This window comes from Trichosurus vulpecula, chromosome 3 (genome assembly GCF_011100635.1).
Source record: "Trichosurus vulpecula isolate mTriVul1 chromosome 3, mTriVul1.pri, whole genome shotgun sequence".
Taxonomy (NCBI): Eukaryota; Metazoa; Chordata; class Mammalia; order Diprotodontia; family Phalangeridae; genus Trichosurus; species Trichosurus vulpecula.
Window position 1 is genome coordinate 245,452,461 of NC_050575.1, and position 15,196 is coordinate 245,467,656.

The following is a 15,196-nucleotide window of genomic DNA, read 5'->3' on the forward strand; positions in this document are numbered from 1 at the left end:
ACACACACACACACACACATATATATATATATATATATATATATATATATATATATATATATATATATATATATATATATATGTACACACACACCCACATATCATCCCCACAGCTTTGAGGGTTTCCCTTTCACAAAATTAGCATTTTCTTGAATTCTCATTTTATAAGAAGAAATGGTTTGTTTTATACAAGATTTCTTGATAGAGACAACCAAAGAGATAATATTTTATTCAGTGATCCTTTGATTGCAGTATCAAGCCAGGTATAAAATAGGAAAAGCTAGGTTCCATAAAGGTGTTTGCTTAGAGGCCAAATGGAAAAAGTCCCTCCAGATGCTGCTGTTTGGAGATTGCTTTGCATACAGGGCCTCCTCAGTGAGAGCTGTGAACATTCTTTGCAGCCCTAGGGAGAAAACCTTAGAGATAATTATCATCTCTATGTAGACGACTCCCACATCTACATACCTGGCTTCATCTTCTATCCTGAACTCCAGCTCTGCCTTTCCGTCTGCCATTTAGAAATCTCTTAACTAAATGTCCCGTAAGCAGTTCAAATTCAATACATTCAACAAAGAACTTAGTATATTTAATCCCCAAGCCTTGACCTTTTCCCAGGCTTCTCTATTACTGCTAAGGGTGTAACTAGCCTTCTTGTTACCAAGTGCACAAACTTAGCGTTCTCTGCAACTTCTCACTCTTACTTTGTCCCACATATCTAATCTGTTGCCGAATCTTTTCATTACTACCTTCACAATATCTCTCATTCATATATGTGTGTATGTATGTATGTGTGTATATATATGCATATATATGTGTGTGCGTATGTATAGACTTGTATACACACATATTTCTGTCTATCTATTTATCTATCTATGCATCATTCTCTCAATCACACAGTTACCACTCTAGTTCTGGAACTCATTACTTCTTGCCTCAGCTATTGTCATTTTTGCTGTTGTTATTATTAGTATTTTTGGTAATGTACAACTCTTCGTGACCTCATTTGGAGTTTTCTTGGCAAAGGCACTGGCATGGTTTGCCATTTCCTTCTCTAGGGGTATAGCAATAGTCTTCTAATCAATTGTTCTACCTTTCTCAAAATCACCTAGACCCACTTAGTTGACAAAGTTATTTTTTCTAAAGTACAGAACTGAGTCTGTCATATCTCTAGCCAATAAATCCCAGTAGTTTCTATCTATATTATTTCAATTATATTTGAATTTCCAAGATGAAATATATAGTCATCTGATTTATATTTAAAGCTCTTCATAAAATGGCCCATTTCTATCTTTCTAGTCTTCTTAGACTTAGCCCTCCCAGTCTCCCCAAATGACAGTGCCTTTGCCTCTGAGTTTGCATTCTCACATATATACTGTGTATATATCTTACATGGATCCAGTTGCTCACATATTATATTTGTCATTAGAAGGTGAACTCCTTGAGGTCATGTCTGGTTTTCCTATTCTACCAGCAGCTCTCAGTATGCTGCACAGTACATAATAAGCCTTTCATAAATAATTATTGATTTAAATAAACCTGGATTCAAATTCCATTTCTGACACATTGGCTGTTTGACCTTAGGCAAGTCATTTTATTTCACAGTGTTTCAGATTATTCTAAGATACGTAGCAAAAGAGGTGCAGATTAGGTAGACAAATTTCCTTTACCACAGAGCTTCCTAAATCTATAAAATCACAGGTTCAACAAAGCAAAAAGATGGCAATGTTATGTACTGTATAATTTATGGGAAAAAATGTAACCTTCTAAGGAATAATTCCATTTTATTTTCCAGAATGGTTGAAATAATTTGTAGCTTTTCCAGTAGCACAATAGTGTGCCTATTCTCCCTTAGTTTCTCCCACAATCATTACCCTTATTTGTCACCTTGACCAATCTTGTAGAAATTATATGAAACCTCAGAGTTAGTCAATTTCTGCTTTTTAAATTACTCCTGATTTGTATGACCAATTTCATGTGTCATCCAATAATTTGTATTTCATTTGAAAACTACTTTTTTATAGCCTTTGTCTACTTATTGGCCCTTGTTTTTATATATTTGTATCAGGTCCTTATGTCTTCAATATTAAACCTTTATCACATAAATTTGCCATGAAGATTCTAACCCAATTGTTGACTCTCCTTCTAAAACCATTGAATTTGCTTGTGTAATTTATGCAATTAAAATTGTCTTTCTTTTATGATCACCGCTATCCTGTAAGTAAAAATTCTCCTTTTATATGTCATTGAAAATACTCCTTCCTTTCTCCTCTGTCTTCTTGACAGATGACCTTTGATATTCAGTTAATTTATTCCTTTGGAGTTAATGCTGTAAACTGTATAAGAGAGGTAAAGGACAGGAGAATCAAACTGAGATATGCGTTTGCATATGTGACCAAAATATTGATTTGTTTTGTTGGGTTACACATATTTGTTACAAAATAAGGATCTACTTGAGATGGTAGGGTTTAGTAGATACTAAAATAAATAGAATAACAATTAGAGCCTTAGTTTCTTCAACTTTAAAATGAAAAGGACTAGACAAGTTGGACTCTAAGTGATGTGGATACAAACAGTACCCTGAGTTAAAAACAACAGTAAGGGTTGACTTTGTGAAGCCTGTAGTTTATTCTGTAACCTGAACGTGACCTAAAGTCATTTCCTCCATTATCTTGAAGCTGTACCAAAAGAATTGCTTGTCTCCCTTATCCTGTGTTCCCCCATCTTTTAATTTTTAACCTGTGTCCTCCTTCCCTGGCCTTAAATCCTTTAAACCATAAAGAATTCCCTTTGTCTCCCTCATCCTGTATCCTCCTGTCCTGTCTTTAATCTTTAACCTCTGTAAAAATTTCTAAAAGTACATTGTCATTCTGAAACATCTATATAAGCATAACTCCCCCAAATATTGGAATTTCCCTTAGCTTTCTTGCTAGGAGACCTATATCGATTTTGTGTCAATAAAGCTCCCAATTGCTACAGAGAAAGTGTAAGCGAATTCTTTCATACCTAAACCAGCTGGACCAACTCTAAACCTCATCATAAGATACCTTCCAGGTTTAGTTATATCTTCCTAAAATAAGATCCCATCACACACAAACACATAACAAACACATGCATATACACATACATATATACATACCCACATATATTTGTTTAAATACAGAAAAGAAAAAAGGGCAGATATAAGTCTGCCTTAGACTCTTGTTCTGACAGAAAAAGGGACACAAATAGAATATTTTTGTTCATCTAGGAATATAAATTTAGGATTAGAAGGGAGCTAAGGGAGTCAATTATTCAAATTTTCTCTTTTTACAAATGAGGAACCTGAGACCTAGAGGTATCATGTGACTTGCCTGAGGTCACACAGCTAATTAGCAGCAGGACTGGAATTTGAATCCAGATCAAATACATTTCTGAAAAAAATCCCAGGGGGGGGGGGAACTATGTGCAACACATTTTCACATTCTTACTGTAATTCTCACTGTAATTTCTGAAGATCTTTATTACAATTCAAAATTTCACTGATGAGTCATGTTTCCAGAGACAGGATAGTTCCATTTCCCCCTCAGAATTCTAGGGGCCCCTAATGCTATTAGCTTGAGTCTCCAACAATGTGCTTCCCCAAAAAATTATTAGTTCAGAATCCTTTCAGTTAGCCAGCTTTCAGTAGCTTATAGAAAGATTGATTTATTATGGTTCTACAGTAATCAACTTGGACAAAACATCCCCTCAAAAATCTATGGCACACTTTCCAACAAGTCCAGGGTGAAGTATACTTGAAATTATAAGGAACACATGTGACAAAGGCATAATTCTGGGGTCCTGCTTGTTGGAAGTTCTTTTCCCCCCAAGAATAAGGCACTCAACTTCCTCTTAGTCCTTCTATTTCAATGAAGATGCTGTTGAAGGATTATGCAGGTATGGATAACACTAGAATATCAATAGGAAGGCAGGAAGGCCAAGATCCTGAAGACTGTTCTGGCTAAAGGCAGAGGTGGGAATGGCGAGGGACAGAGAGAGAGAGAGAGAGAGAGAGAGAGAGAGAGGGAGAGACAGAAACAGAGACAGAGAGACAGAGACAGAGAGTAGGAATAACCACAGCCAAAGCCAAAGACTTGCCCTTCCCCTAGCCATGTGCTCCTCCTCAGGAATGTTCTAGAAAGCCACAAAGTCAAATTTCTGGAATTTTAGAATCTCAGAATCTTTGTTTCTGGATAGTTTCTTCCCTTTTGTATTAACTCCTTAGGACATGAGCAACTCTCTCATATTATGACTTAAATGATTCCAGGAGCTGTATATGTCCTATGAACACTCAGTTCTGATTGAGTCATTCAAGAAGTATTAAAGAAAATAATTACTTTTAAGTAGGTGGAATAATTGTTGGAAGCCCAACCTTCTTCTTCTCTGTATATTAAAATGTTTGTATTATTGAGAATCAGCTATAGCTATAGATAGAGAGTCAACCTTTGAGCCAGGAAGGTCTGAGTTCACGTACTGCTTCTGGTACGTACTGACTATGTGACTCTTTGTAAGTTACTTAGTTTCTTGACATTTTTGTTAACTAACTAAAATTATAACTGTCAGTAAAGGTACCAGACTGCATTGGTAGATGTTACCTCTCCTGGGAGTACACCATACTGATGAAATTATAGATCCAATCTCTATTCTGTTCCTATAATGTTACTTTCACAATAAAAAAGATAATTTAACATAAAAAATAAAATTTGTTCCATCTGGTCAAGTAACCATCCTGTCGACTCTTATGACAAAATTTCAGAGCAATCTTTGATGGAAAAATCCAAAGAAAGAGTGATTTAAAAAAAGGTCAAAAGTCATTTCCCAATACACAAGTAGCCAAAGGATATGAACAAATAATTCTCAAAAGAAGTAAACACTATCAACAACCATATGAAAGATTTTTTAAGCCACTAGTTATAAGAGAAATGTAAATGAAAACAGTCCTCACTTTTTACTCCACGTACTGCAAAGTGACAAAGACAACAAAAGAAGGGAATAGTAAATGTTAGTTTTGTGATAAGAAGATTGACACATATAATATTAGTAGAGCTATGAATGCATACAAGTATTTTTGGAAATCATTATGAAATTATGCAAATAAAGTGAATAAAATGTCCATTCTTTTAATCTAGTGATCTCATTACTAGGCTTATACCTGAAGGAGGCCACTGATAAATAGAAAATCCCAAGATATAGAAAATATTTATAACAATATTTTACATGAGAGCAAGGAATTTGGAATATAAGTGAATGCTCATTGGCTGGGAAATTGCTAAATAAAATTTACAGGGATGTAGTGGAATGTTACTGTGCCATAAGAAATTATAAATATTATGAGTACAGAGAAGCATAGAAAGATCTATGTGAACTGATGTAATGTGAAGTAAGTAGATCCAAGAAAACAACATATACAATGATTACAACAATGTTCTTTCCAAAACAGAAATTAAAACCATACACAAAAACAAAAGTGAATGTTATTATAAATTATAAAGAACAAGTATGGTTGGAAAGAAGAAAAATGAGAAGACAGTTTCTCCTCACCGCTTTGAAAATTTGAGAGGTCCACAATTGTTATACATTGCACATCTTTTCAGACATTCACATGATATAGATGTTATGCTAATTGTTTTCCCTTTTTTCTTTGTTTTTAGTTCATTTATTATATGGCATGGTTCCCTAGGAGGGAAAGAGGAAGAAATACTTGGGGCAGGGAAATTATAAAAATGTAAAAAAAAGAGAGACAAAAATAAAACTTTTTTTAAAAGAGAAAGTCAAAACGAAGCTCCAGAATTTTGAAGGCGGTTGTGCTAGCTATGTGAATGCTGTTTATTTCTCTTTTATTCCCCTTTGACCCCTTAAACAAAACTAAGAGTCACTGGCCATTTAGTATATTCTCATAGAGGAAAATTTGGTCTCTTCATCTTGGCCAGTTCCACAGGATTGAGGATTTCAGAACCTGTGACCAGCACCTTCTCTTTTCTTACTCTAGGCAGCTGGGTGGAAGAGTGCATAAAGATCTGTTCCTGGAATCAGGAAGATCCTAGTTGAAATCCAGCATCATATACTTAGTAGCGGTGTGACTGTGGGCAAGTCACTTACCCACTCTCTGCCTCTGTTCCATCAGTGGCAAAATAGGGACAATAATAGCATCTAACTCTCATAGTTGTTGTGAGGATCAAATGAGATAATATTTGTATATCACTTAGCACAATGTCTGGCACAGAGTAGGCATTTAACATTTTTTTTTTCCTTCTGTCAAGCGTACTCTGAGGTTCTTGTACCTCAGTCAAGTGGAATTTGAGCTTCTCAATTAGCTCTTGGCCACTGGCTGGGAGACTGAAGAAAAGATAGTTTTAATCTCCCCAAGTGTTATTTATTTGTGATAGGTCTGAAGATGCAATACAATGTATGATCTATGTCAAGGCTCTGTCCTGATTCATTCCTCTGCTTTATTTTTACTTTTATTTAGCATGATCAAAGGCTTATTAAGATATGTCCTGGAATTAGGAGTTAATCGGTGAAGCACAGCGGCAGGAAAGGAAGAGATGGAGGAATTTTTCCAAGTGGGATAGGGAGGGAAGAGAGAAAGTTAGAAACAAAAGAAATCTGATTGGATAAACCCATAATCCAAGCCTACCAAAAAAAAAAAAAACACAAAGTCTGGGCCACAATCCACTAGGGGAAGAATTGAGGGGTTCAGACACAGAAACTGCCACAGCACCTAAGACGGTACCTGGGAGCTTTAACTGAAAATCCTGAGTGGCCTTCACTTTTTGGATAGTGCAAGGGACACCTGGGTGAACTCTTGTTTTATTGTTTATGCCTGGTTTTTATTATTCAATTGCATTACCCATATCCCACAGTATTCCCATCCTCACCTCCATACCATAGCCTCATAGTTCCAATTGGCAGGAATGATAGATGATAACTAAATATAATGGCATACATTAAACTCTCTCTTGATAGCTTTCATATAGCCAAAAATGCTTTCCAAAATTTTGCTTTATCCAAACATGAATGCGGACTCTAATTCTATTAGTATGTAGAGAAACCTTGATAAAGCCTTAATTAATGACATATTTTAGTAGATTTCAAAACAAAAGATCACTCCCTTCCTCCAGCCCATCTTTCTCCTCACTCCCTTCCTATTAGTTGTCAACAGTGAGAGAAATTTCTAACAAGCATGTGTTTATGTTGTAAAAATCTGAGTGATCATATTAAAAGATACACAAACACACAGAGCATGATTTAAAACACTAATCAGGAGTATTGAAATTCCTATACTGCATGGTACAATTATTTTTCAAAGGAAGGGAAAAGGCAGATTTGAACAGACACAGTCTGTTTGGTTCCAGTGGCTCCTCCTTATGAATGCATGATAGTTCCATATTATGCAATCTCATACTCTCTACTCATGGTGTGGGAGATGGTATTGAGTACAAATAGTCCATAGCACATCTCTATTCAAAGTAAGCTCTTTGAGAGAAGGAATAATATCTCATTTATCTTTGTATCTGAGTAGTGCCTAGCACAGGATGACTACCGTTCTTTGCACATAATAGATACTTAACATCTTTCACATCTCCACCACAATTCACTTTCTGTAAAATTATGAGGTTAGAAGAGATTACATATTCCTAATCTGAGGTCAATGAACTTGATTTTTAAAATATTTTAATAACTGAATTTCAATGTATTTGGTTTCCATTTTACTCCTATATGTTTAGTTTTATGCATTTATAAACATTATTCTGAGAAGGGGTCCTTAGGCTTCACCAGACTTTCAGAGGTATCCATGACACACAAAAAAATCTTAAGGACCCCTGTAATAGATGATTGCTACGGTCCTTACCAAGTCTAACAATATATTAGTAGAAGCATTTTTGAGGCAGACAGTCAGTGCAGGGGGTAGAGCACTAGGTCCAGAATCTGGAAGACCTGAGTTTATATCTGGCCTTAGGAACATACTAGCCATTTGCTGGAGCTTAGCTCAGTGTCTGGCACATAGTAGAAACTTGGCATATGTTGATTGATTGAAAGATTGACCTTGGGTAAGTCACTTAATTCGTTTTGGCCTTAGTTTCCCTAACTGTAAAAAGGGGATAATAATAGCATCTACCTCCTAGAGTTGTTGTGATTAGCAAAAGATGTAGAATATATGAGGTTATATAAATGCTAGCTATTATTATTATAAGCATTTCTTCTCAAATTTTCAATACCATGTGACGATTTTATCACCCTCGATATTTTCTCCTTGGGAAAAATACATACATAAACATATATCTATGTACGTATATGTGTATTTTAATTCTAAAATACATGTTTGTTTGTGTGTGTGTGTGTGTGTGTGTGTGTGTGTGTGTGTGTAGGAAAGTCTGATGCCTGGGAGATGGAAACAAGTAAACAGAATCAGAAATTCTCCCCTCCTCAATTTTTACAAGCAGTATTTGTAGCTTTTATGGCTTGTGTTGGAGATTCTATTCTTTTCCAAGAAAGGAGATGGACTTACTAAACACAACATATTCAAGATAAATACTTCATGGGGGAGGAAAAAATATTCAACACATATAAAATTGATTTGTTCAAATGCAGAAGTTAAACAGCTTTTCAAGAGTAAGTGAATGTGCTTTATTCTGTTGTTCAGGTGGTAAGGGAAAAGTGTGGTGGAAAACTGATGCAGTTGTGACTGCTCTAAGGAAGACATAGGTTGTTGAATGGGACCTAAGACTAATTGCCCTGAGGAGAATTCCAGTCTTTCTTTAATTCTATAGCTGCCTGCAGGTGGAAGATAGGAACACAATCCCTGGGCTTGTGTCTGTCATGTTAGACTGATCCTTTCTACCACTTTCACAGCACTATGAGCCAGGATTTGAAGGAAGGTCCTTTACCTCTAAACTCTTCCCATTCCATGCTGCCTCATTTTTTAAGTCTTTGCATCCTGGTCAACATCAAGCTTCTAATGTTTTCCTGGAATATCTGAAGGATGGAAGTATTCCTAAGTAATTCCAATAGATACTCAACTTTCACAAAATCTGAGGTATAGAATCACCATTAACTATTACTGAATGGACCCTACAGTGTTGTCAACTTATAAAAAAATATATATCTTAGAGGAAACACCCACACCCACCCACCCCTCCACACACACACACACACACACACACACGTACACGCACACACGTACACGCACACACGTACATATACACACCTCTTGGTAATTTTCCTCAAAAGTGGATTTATCAGCATGATACAGAGGATAGATATCTGGAAATTTCAAAATACCATAGGTATGCTGCTACTGCTTTAACTCCTCCCTCCTTTTAGATAACAGAGACCACTCTCGATCTACAGAATGATTAGGTCTATTTTCTCTTTATTCCTTATTTAAAATATTTATTTTATTTTTTAATTTATGGGATAAACCAAATATTTCTATAATAAAGTATAGTAAAATGGCTGCACATGTAACTGCAAATCTATTATATACAACTTGCTATCCATTTAAATATGTAATAAGGCTATTTTGTATTTTTTTAATTTTTAAACTTTTTTCTTCCATTCCCCCACTTTAGATATGGCTACCATTAGACACACATATCTATGTGTATACATATATGTATATATATATATATATATATATATATATATGTATACATATATATATTTTCATACATTATTTCATTTGATCCTCACAATAATTTTAAAAGATAGCCAACTACAAACTTTATTATTCTCATCTTTCAAAGGAGGAAAGAGTTTTAGAGGGATTAAGGGGCTTTCTCACAGGCATAAAGCTTATGACAGAGGCAAGATTTAAACTTAAATGTCAGAGGTCTCCCCATTACACTATAAGTAATCATGGTGTTCATTGATACACCATTAGTCTTTGCAACCATAATTTTAACCACTGCTAACTACAATGACAGGCTGAAGTTGCCCTCAGTATATTCACTTTTGAAAATGAAATATAAAAATATATGCTAAGGAAGGTATTCTGCTTCTCTCTCTGAATTTATTTCCCTCTCTTATTCTCTCTCTTTCTTTCCATAGTGATTTGAAGGAGCTGTGATTTTATTTGTATTAGTATTCCTGTCATCAATGGAGATTTCTCTCTATACAGATGACTCCTCCCTGTACATGTTTTCCAATAAATAATACAAAGATATAACTAATATTTTTATTGTTCTTTTAAAGTAATGGTGAAGATGTAGAACTTAGTGGTCATTTAACCCAACTCCCTTATTCTACAGAGGAGGAAACAGAGGCCTACAAACATTTAGTGACTTGTATGAGTTGTAGAACCAGTATTCAACCTTGGGTCTGGTATCTTCCAGTTCAGCACTCATTCCACTGTACCATGATATCTCCCTTGTCTTTGGGTTACCAACATAACACGTGCCATTTGGACTATTTATTGATTGTCTTCCAATATGCTTCATGACCAGTCCATCTCCTCTTCTGGTCACATGTATTGTTGATGGTGTCTTTTTACATCACTTCATATAATTTCTGATTTTATTTATAGGATATTTATAAGGATATGTCTGAAGTTCTCTAGTACTGTGTCAAATCATTAGTTATTGGGCACAAATCACATAGAAAAAGTAGCAATGCTAAACTACCTACATAATGGTTAAATGTGGTCTAAGATTATGTGAGTGCTAGTATTCTCCTCTAAAAACTCTACTGTGGTACATATAAGTAGTCTTGAGTTGTCAAAGACTATACCAGGTAGTAGTTTTTCAACAGGTATTAAATGGTTTTGAGTATAGGGCTAGTGATTGTGTGTGTGTGTGTGTGTGTGTGTGTGTGTGTGTGTGTGAGATAAAAGGACCAGATTAACCAAGTCACAGAGAAGTTCTTCACAAAAATGTCTGACCCTGAAGGGCTTAAAAAGATTCTGGCCATAGCAATCAATGGAACGGAAAAAATGCTGTACATAATCAAATAAATTATGAAGCATCTCTCCTTTCAATAACTCTAAGATAGATGATACAAAAATTACCACAGATAAAGAAATTGGGGCTCAGAGCTGTTAAGTGACTTGCCCACCATCACATATTGTCAGAACCAAGACATAGATCCATGTATTTAGAAAGTATTATTTGTACTACAGAGTAACCATGAATCAATAAGACATTTATATGAAGCATATTTCCATAAGCTACATGTGAAAATTAATCTTAAAATACCTTAAGTAAGTCAATCAACCATCTTGTGCCTCAGGTTTTTGTCATAAAATTATGCTGTTGGACTAAATTATTTCTTCGGCCTCTAATGTGATTTTTAGATGGCATTATTACTTAGTTGTGAAATTGGAAAGTTTCCTTTCCAAATCTGAGTTGCTATGATTTGGTGACATTATCTATCTTGCTTCATACACATGGGGCACACAGAGATCTAGCAGTGCTTCTTCCCCACAGATTAAGAAGTTCTGAAGAGGTCATGAGTGGAAAAAGTTTAAGCCTTGACTATAGGATATGAAAAGAGTTCACTGAATCACCTGGTTTCATTTTATTTCTCAGGAAAACCTGATTACAAATGCTGAGTATTTGAATAGAGGGTTTGAGGTCAATATCAATGAGGGGATGAGCATCTGTCATGTCAGTCAGGCCCTTCTGCCTTGTGAAAAAACAAAGGAAGAAGAAGACATTTATTAGAAAGTGAGTCACAGGTTAAGGTCTCTTTTATTTTTATTATAAATGAGCTTTGACAGCAGGGAACTGAGCTACGCTCTATATTTCATGGCCAGAAACCATCAAATCTATTCATATCTTTAGGACTGGCAAAGTTTTGTTGGGGGAAGACATGAATATATTCTTTTTTGTTAAGAAGTATATTAATAATTTAATCGATGACTATACTAACAAATGGAGTGTGCTACCCAAAAGTTCTCATTCATTTTCATTCCCCTGAGATCAGAGGTTCTATTTCAAAATAAAGTAGGTTGATTCAAAACCATAGTTTTCTTGTTCGTTGCCTATGGAGGGGAAAAGAGTTTGATTTGTTAGAGAATAGATTTAGTCTCTTCCAAAAAAGTGTATTTCATACCTGTGTCAAAATCTTACAAGATTCCTTGATATATTTTCCAAAAGAGATAACTTGATTTCACAACACTCTTATGTTATAAATGAAATTATAAATTGAGAAAAATATATTATTATTGAATTAAATTAAATGAAAAAAAATATTATAAGTGTTATAAACAAAAAAAAAACATTTATTGAGAGTTTTCTCTGTGTCAGAAAATGAGGCATAAGGCAAGGAAATATATGCTCATCAAAAGTGTTTTCTACTATCATTGAATGAGTCTAAATGGAAAAAGAATTCAATATAGCTTGTCTTCTCAGCAGTCTTGTTTATGGATTATGTTGTCTAAATTGCATTAAGGCCCATAATGTTGCAAATACCCCTAAATGATACCTATAATCACTCAAAAGCATTTGTCCTAACTATAAACCATATAAATGGAGCATGTTTATTATGTAAATTGAATTTTAAAATGTAAAAACCATTCTTATATCATAGGCTGTACAAAAAAAGGTGGTGAGCCAGATTTTGTCCACAGCCTGTAGTGTGGTGACACTTTTTCTAATCTATAATAGTGCCTAGACAAGCCACAAAATAAATGCATTAATGGGTACATAGAAAGTCATTATAGCTCAACAATGGATCTGGCCTCAAGTTACATAAGAGGATGTAAAGAGGTATAGCTTGCATTTGAGAAAGTGTTTTTGTGTTTATTGACCCCCCAGTTTCTCCTTGAAACTAATACCCACATTTTGAACATTTATGTGCTTTTGGTGGAATTATATGGCTGTGACCCATGGAATATCAAGTCTCAAAAGAATGAATGATGGAAGTCATCTAAAAGGCAATGGAGATACATATGGCTGCCATTATTGTGTATATTACCATTAAAAAATTTCACAAGAGAAATTATGCATAAGATACAGTTGTAAAATATCTTCCATCCCCAATCCTCAGCTCAAACAGTCCTAGAAATCTTTGTCTGGCTTCTCTTTTTCCCTGCCATTCTCTACCTTATATTACCTTTTTCTTCCACATTGAACAAATAAATGAGTTTAAAATTTGGATGAAAATGTCACTACCAGTTACCAAAACTCAAAATTCTAGGTCACCTTGACCTAATTTCATTTGTTCATCCCTATCTTATTAGATTCATCTAATCATGATAATTAACTTCTAATATCATTTTAAGATCTCTGAATTACATAATCACCTTTTCCTTCCCCTTGCCATTGGCTTACCTCAGATCTTCATTACCTTTCATTGAAAAGATCACAATAATCTCCAAACTGTTCTCTCTCCTACCAATTGTCCTATTTTTTAAATGTATTTCAATGAATAAAAATTCATCTTATTTGCCTCTCATTTCACTACACTGAAAAAAGAAAAGAAAAACAAAACTTTGTAACAAACATGCAGTCAAGCAAAAATGAAACAAACCAAAAAGATCCATATTGGCAATTTCTCTCCAAAAATACAACTTACTTTGTCCCTTAATCCATTACCTCTCTGTTAAGAGGTGGGTAGCATGTTTCCTCATGACTTCCTGCCAACTGTTTTTGTTCATTGTGGTGATCAAAGTTCTGAAGTTTTTTTTTTTTCTTTTTGGTCAAATCTGGCTTTGTTCGTTATCTTTAATAAAATTATCTATTTTTTCTATGATCAAGAATGCTTGAAATTCCTCTATTTCATTGAAAGTACCCATGTCTTTCATATATGATTATGCTTAATATTTCTGGGTAAGTTGTTCTGCTAGTAAAGTGAAAAATGTTGCCCTTTAAAAAGTTGTTCTGCTAGTAAAGTGATAAATGTCGCCCTTTCTTTGCTGCATTAGAGTGGTGGCTACTAAAGTTTGTGTGATCCTAACTATAGCTCCTTAGAATTTGATTTTTTTCATTCTGGCTGTATTTTACATTGCTTTTTTTTTCTTATAGCATTTTTTGTCTTTTTTAATTCAATTCAATAAACATTTATTAAGTGCTTACTATGTGTCAGGCATTGTACTAAGACCTGGGTATGCAAAAATATAAAGAAGACCTGCCCTCAAAAAGAGCTTACAATCTAATGATGGAAAACGATACACAAAAAGGAAGTTGAAAAAGATATGTTTTGGCAGGGGTGGAGCAGGGCATTTAGTAAGTACCTGGTATGGACATGAGGTTCTGCTCAGTGGAAACTAAGCAGAGGCATTAAGAAAATGAAGAGCAACCTTGAGAGTTCTGAGTCCTGGAGGGCTTTGGGAGGAGTTTATTGCTCCTTTCTTTAGCCTTCTAGAGGGGATAGACAACTGAGGAAGTTAAGAAGGTGTTAAGTGATCAGCTAAACCTGGGGAAAGAATGATGTTGCATAGACTGGAAACAGAGAAGAGTTGCTGCTGGGTCCTGGGTCCTCTTGATTCTTTCTTCTTGTATTCAGTGTTGTGTTAATCAAGAATCCCAGGGACATTTCTGTCTGGGGACCTATAAGTTTTCAGTGTGTTCAAAGTATTCTGCTACAGGGTAAAGTCTGATCACTGTCTTCCTTACTTGAGCTTTGCAATCTTCTCACCTTGACTTGGGCCAAAGCAACAAAACTGTAGGCTTGCCCCTGGTTGGAATTCCTGTAGACTGCTGCTAGACTCAGACACTGTCAGCTAGCTTGAAACTTCTGCAGATTCTGAGAAAGATAACTGTAGGATCTCCTTTGGTCTGATCAATCTGTGCTGGTTGTTCTGCTTTGGACTTCACATTAGGCTGGGAGCTCTGGGGGATGGATGACTAACAGAGATACCAACTGGCCCACGCTCCTACTCCCTCCCCAGTGCCAGATCCTGCTGCACTGCATTCAGAATCCTATTCTGCCTTAATAAACAACAACAGGTCCTTCTTCATTCCTTGAACTAGAAGGCTCTGCTCAACAAACTTCAGTAGAGAACCAGTCCCCATTATCCACCAACCTTAGTTTCCCTATGCCAACCTGAGCTGCAAAAATGTCTAATTTTTTTTATTTCTTAATCTGAACTAGGGTGTCATATGTTTTCTAGATTTTTATAGAATTGTTTTGAGGGGAAACTGGAATAAATTGCTTCCTCCTCCTGGGCCTTCATGATTAAACATAATTTTCCTTATGCATCTATTTCATCTTCTGCATTGCTGGCAGAATAATCTGA